This window comes from Fukomys damarensis, unplaced genomic scaffold (assembly GCF_012274545.1).
Source record: "Fukomys damarensis isolate Sample0158 unplaced genomic scaffold, DMR_v1.0_HiC HiC_scaffold_4, whole genome shotgun sequence".
NCBI classification, from domain to species: Eukaryota; Metazoa; Chordata; class Mammalia; order Rodentia; family Bathyergidae; genus Fukomys; species Fukomys damarensis.
In genome coordinates this window covers 61,602,108-61,607,829 of record NW_022900916.1, presented here as the reverse complement: position 1 = coordinate 61,607,829, position 5,722 = coordinate 61,602,108, and the positions used below count along the sequence as shown (strand labels likewise).

General features: G+C 37.6%; 1 protein-coding gene across 1 annotated transcript in view; it reads left to right on the top strand.

The window, feature by feature from the left end:
• The window catches only part of Vps50 (VPS50 subunit of EARP/GARPII complex), a 135,259-nt gene that overhangs the window by 86,871 nt on the left and 42,666 nt on the right, over positions 1 to 5,722 (top strand). The window lies entirely within an intron of this gene.

The following is a 5,722-nucleotide window of genomic DNA, read 5'->3' as shown; positions in this document are numbered from 1 at the left end:
GTTTTTTTTTTTTTTTTTTTTTTTTTTTTTTTTGATCCCAGGTCTCACTAAGTCACTGAGTGACAGAGGCTAGGTGTGTACTTGCAGTCCTCCTATCTCAGCCTTCCAGAGTGCTGAGATTACAGTGTGAGACAATGTTCCTGGTGAAGGTTATAGCTCATTGCCTGGCATGCGCTAGGTCCTGGTTTCAGCCCCCAACACAGCAATAAATAACAATAACAGTAAAATAATAATAATAATAATAATAATAATAATAATAATAATAATAATAATACACATTTTAAACAGACTCCTAAAACTGAGAAAAGCCGCATTCTAATGGCCCTTTGGTGTATTTACCCCATAAAGTAGTGCACAATCCTGAATAAAACCTCACTCAGAGAAGAGTACCCGAGCACTGTAATCTCAGCATTGTAATCTCAGCCCTCTCTACCATCGTATCATTTTAGTGAAGTCAGAATTAGGAAACAGTGCTGAGTATGGTAACTTAACTTTTTCTGTCTTCTTATTTAGTGCTGGCATAAGGTGCTGCCATTGCATCTTATTCTCTCCCCACCAGTTATGCCTGTCCATTTCTGTTTCATTGGAATGTCATCTTTGATTTGTATGTATTTGTAACATAGAATTTGAAGGGAACCACTCACACAGGGGTCTCTACCTAGTAACTGCCCTATCCCATATCCTGCTCTTCCCAACTGACAAAGCTAATTCCTCTTCTGTCAAAGGGAGGAGTGTACTTGTGTGACTAAGGTGGGTTAATTCTGGGTGCCTGGGGCGGGGCAAAGGAACCATTTACTGAGAGGCTGGAAAAATATATCTTAAGACATTAAAGGCATATTCAGAATGTACTTTTCAAGTAGTGTTTACTGAACAGATAATTAGGAGATATTAAACAAGAGCATCAGTGGCATCCCAGCCTTACATGGTACCTGAATCCCTTAGGAAGACGCAGGGAGATTTTCACATATGCAGAGGGGTAATCAGAACTCTAGCTTGCTTACAAAAGAAATCTCATCAGCCTGATGAATTCTGGTAGACAGAGGTAGAGAAGTGTATCTCATGGAAATAGCTTTGGTATTCGAGGTCTCTCTTTGGAGGCACCTGCCACTTGAACACTTGTGACAGGTTGGAGAGGCAGGGGATAGGTTGCCAAAGCCCTTGCTTTTAATAGCTACAGTTCTTCCAACAACAAAATCTTTGCTTTGGTAGCTGGGAAAAAGTGCTCACTAGCATCAGTACTTAAATGCAACTTGAATATATTCATCTGAGGGAGATTAAGGCATGATGTGGCTGAGATACAGCTTATGTGGTGTAGGGAATACAGAACTGGGAGGGAAGTAACCACTGTTACTTTCGCACTTTCTTATTTATGGGCATTAACATTATTTTGTCACTGAGTTTTTTAAATTGAAAGATAATATATGGAAATGGTTAAAAGTTAAAATACCTTAAAGTATAAACAGAGCTTCTGAGCTCCAGATCTCCTTGCTTAGAGAATGCTACTCATTTGATGCTGTTTTCTTTTGGAATATGAGTATACTTTTACAAATATATTTCTTCTCTCTTGGTTTTTTATTATCATTATTGTTGTTTCAAAAATTGGATAACACTGTATATACTGTTCACCTGGCTTCTTTTTTACTTCAAATATCTCAAATATATAAGTAATTTAAGATACTACATATTATAATGTATACACATCTCTTTCTTTTTCATGTTTTTGTATGGAGGTATCACAGTCATTTCACAAGTCCTCTAGTTTTGAGCATATTAGTGGTTTCAGGCTGATATTACAAACAATGCCATAGCAGATGTCCTTGAAATCACAGTTTCTGGTAATATTACTCTCTATAAATGCTTCTTGAGACTAGTGCAAAGACTAGATACATTTTCAGTTTTGTTGGACACCCCCAATTTGGCAGCTTGCTAAAAGAGCCTACTGAAGCTGGTCTGTTAGTTTGCCTATTGGCCGCCAACGTTTGAGAGTCAGCAGCAGTTCAAATTGTATAGCTTTGGATGCTTAACAATCTAATAGGTTAAAATGGCATCTCATTCAAATAGGTGTGTAATAGTGATTAAGTTTCAGATCTTTCATATGCTTAAAATAGATGTCTACTTATTAGGGAACTGCTTATTTGTATCTATTGCACATTGTTCTATAAGAAAATCACGTGTTTTAATTTTGTTTTCTTTCCCTGAGTGTCCTCTTTGTTCCAATTTTTATACTTTGGAGTCTAGCCTAGGAAATAATGTACCAAAGGAAAAAAAATGTATAGTGTGCTGTTGTAAACATAAATAAGCAGGAAAGACACAGGGAGAAAGAATGATTAACTTTCTTTTGGGGGTAGCAGTGAAAGGGGTGACTCACTGTGGAGGGGCTGGCACCCTTGTTGACTGTGAAAAGTGAACAGGTTCTCATAGATGAAGAAATTGGTAAAGGCATTCTAGATGGAAAGAACAAATTGTGCAAGACAGAAAGCATTCAGAGAACTCATCAGCTGAGTTTGCTGTCCTGTGAATAATGGATCTGCTTGGGGTAAGCCAAAACCAGGCAAGGTCAGACTGGAAGGCATGGCATTGAAGTTTCCCAGAAATGATGACAAATTTAGCCTACCTAAAGCAGTGGACATTGTAATAGAGAGATGGCGGGTTTGAGGACTTTTAGAAATACAGGATGGGATTATTGAATTAGCTATGAGGCATCACTTTCAGTTTTTAGGTTTGTGTGATGATGCAGTGGTAATGCCACTGCTGAAAAGGGGAGAAAGAGAGTAAGACCAGGTCTGGAGAGCTGCTGATGATTAGGATTTTGCTGTGTAGAAGTAGCTCAGAAGACATTTAAGTAGCAGTATGGTAAGGCAGTCATATATTGCAGTTGGATATGGAGGTCAGGAGAAAAACATTTTCAGAATACAAAATTTAAATCACTGGTATAAAATTTAGTAAAATCCATGTTGTAGATGAGCTTAGTTTGGCAGTGGCTTTTAACCCTTTGAATGTATAGAATATCAGATGGAGGCTCTGCCACTCTTCTACCCCCATAGTGCACAAAACATCTGAGCCCAGAGGGAGCCTGGGCTGTGGGGAAGGGAGGGCAGGGAGGGGAAGAGGTAGTAAAGAAGATTAAGACGTGTAATTCTTCATCCTTGTTCCACCAGATAAACGTAATTATAATGTGTTACAAACATGTACGAGTAAAAATACAAAGGAAACCTGGGAAACAGTAGTGGATATGGATCTGCTGGACAGGCAGGTGGCAAAAAAAGCCAGTGAAGGGGGTCCTAAATGAGTGCTAGAGAGGCGGGAGAAAATTAGGAGGAAAACTGTTGGTCTTGAAAACCAAATGACAATAAGGAAGAAAGGCCATGCTTAATCCATTTCTTAGGATGATATAGTCCATTGATGCTGAAATTTTAGTGTGCATCAGAATTACCTACAGAGCTTGTTAAAACACAGATTGCTGGGCCCCAACCCAAAGCATCTGACTAGGGAGGTCTGAGGTGTAACCTGAGAGTGCTCTTCACTAGCACTGGTCATGTTTATACAGTTGGTCCAGGGAGCAGACTTTGAAAGGCCATTTATTCTATTCTGTATTTTCCTAATTAAACTGTAAAACAGTAGTGCTTAAGTAAATTCTTGATTGCATAGCAGGTAATGCAAATGGTAGTTTCCTTTGTGTTTTTATGAATGCAAGTAATCATACAAATTGTTTTCAGAATAGCTATATTTCAGATACCATTTCTTTAATTTTTATTTTAAAAATCATATTTTTAATCTTTGAGAGCTTTTTAATATTGTTTTTATACTCTCCTGTTATGTATGCTTCTGTTTTATGTAATTATTATATTTCTTCTTTAGCTCGAATTACTCTTTCCACTGTTTCAGCTTCTGTTTTCACTCTCACACACTGAGTCTTCCTCATGCACTCAGTGATTTTTTTACTCTGCTTACATTTAATATAAAGGGCCAGAGAGCTGCTGCAGATGTCTTCTGAGTACTTAGAGCTGTGCTTGAGCTGGTGCTTTCTCCTCACGAGGAATTCGGACTAGGAACACCGTGTGGAATAATTCAAGGTTATTTTATGGGCACAGATCTCCAACTCCCAGAATAAGACAGACTGGAATCTGTTGTTACATACAGCCCAGCAGAGCTAAAAGTTGTAGCAGCCTGTGTGATGTGCAAGGCCAGAACTACCTGGTCTTTGGTCCTTTACAGAAAAGGTTGGGAATGTTTGGAGATGTCTAGAAATGTTTGGAGATTTTTCATTTTATTCTGATCAGACCTACCTGTCCTTACCTTCTCACCTCCTTCTCTGAATTCATTATAAAAATTCTTTTTTAATTTTGCAAGGTCTGAGGAGATTATAAGCACCCGTAACCCTCCAAAGGCTCTTTTTCTGTTCTGCTTTCTTGGCTTGGGAAGACAGTCCTCACCCTTACAGATTGTGACACTCTGGTGGCCTGTTTATGGTTTTCCACGTATAACTTTTTAACTTTGAGAGCAGGGACACTGTGTAGTTCTTTGTATTTTAAGGCCAGATATATAATAAACCTTCCAGAAGTATGCATTGAATGAATAAATGAATATCACTAGGTTTACTTTTATCAGAATGATGAGGAACAGTGAATTGATTTTTCTTCTCAGTATATATTTAAAGGAGCCTTTATCTGTTAGTAAGTCACTTTTGTGTCTTATTTAGAGATTAAGAATATGGGCACTGACAAATCTTACAAGGAATGAAAAGGAGCTATGTGTCATACATATCGTCAGCCCAGTTATTTACATTCTGTTTGATCTTTTCTCCCCACAGTGTCACTTTTTTTGTTAACGAGGTGTAGCTTAAGTAACTGTGTGTTTGAAGCAGAGATTGATTGAGAATGTTATAGAAGTATATCCTTCAAATGTTTTTTAATGTGATTTAAAAATATCTCTAAATGAATGAAATGATGGCAAAAGATGATTCTGAAACACATTACTTGCACATAGGACTAAGAAGAGAACCTGAGTTAGACGGTTTTTAAAAATTTAATGTTGTGTACTTGTGTTTGAGTTTGTCTTGCAAGTGATCTGATGTAAAATTGTCTATCACATATATCAAGACAGATGTAAGACAGATGTACTGAGTTCTCAGATAATGAGATGGTTTTGATAGTAGATATTTCCATTAGAGTACATGTTTCCTTTCTCCTACTGTAGTTAATGTGTTTCCTTTTGACTCATGCTATCTTCCTATCAATTTCAAAGTTATAGCTACAGGTTACATGAAGTAGATTCAGTAGATGAATTATTTGGGAATTAGGTGAATGGCTGGTTTTAACATTGTTTCTGCAAAACATATATAGAACATTTTTACTAGTTACACCTTTTCCCCAATTATTTCCCATAGGAAAGACACAAACTTAGGAACTTATGGTTGTTATTTTACTCAGGCTGTTTCTCATGTGCCCTTCAAATACCTGAGTCTTTACACACAGATACTTGGTTTTAAATTTTTTCCTGTGGCTCTTGCTGATTATATGTTCAGAGGACGATAATATAATATTGGCATCTCCCAAAGGAAGAAGTACACGTATTTGTAGCACTTTGAGGTCACTGAGCTTGTGAGTGAAGTAGTGATAAAAAAAAGTGTTCCTGGGGCTGGGGGTTTAGCTCAGCGGTTTGGTGGCCTTCCTTGCAAGCACAAGGACCCTAGTTCAATCCCCATACCAAAAAAAAAAAAAAA